The sequence below is a fragment of the Mus caroli genome, unplaced genomic scaffold, assembly GCF_900094665.2.
Source record: "Mus caroli unplaced genomic scaffold, CAROLI_EIJ_v1.1 scaffold_24950_1, whole genome shotgun sequence".
Taxonomy (NCBI): domain Eukaryota; kingdom Metazoa; phylum Chordata; class Mammalia; order Rodentia; family Muridae; genus Mus; species Mus caroli.
In genome coordinates, this window is record NW_018389768.1 from 2,487 (window position 1) to 2,749 (window position 263).

Sequence of the window (263 nt, forward strand, 5' to 3'; positions counted from 1 at the left end):
ACATTCTGAGATTTCACCATCCAAGCCTGATGAGGGTAGGTTCTTATTTCTGATGTCAAGCTCCCTGGAGAGCTGTGTCTCCTGCTTTACAGGGTCACAAATGCCATTCTAGCTCAAAGGAACNGGATCCTCTCTCCTTTAGAGATAACTGCAATTATGTTAATATTTACAGTCATGAAGGTACACACATACTCACACAATTACAAATAACCTTCAATTCTTNACATAAAATTCATAAATATGTTGTAGGCATCTGTTTATTG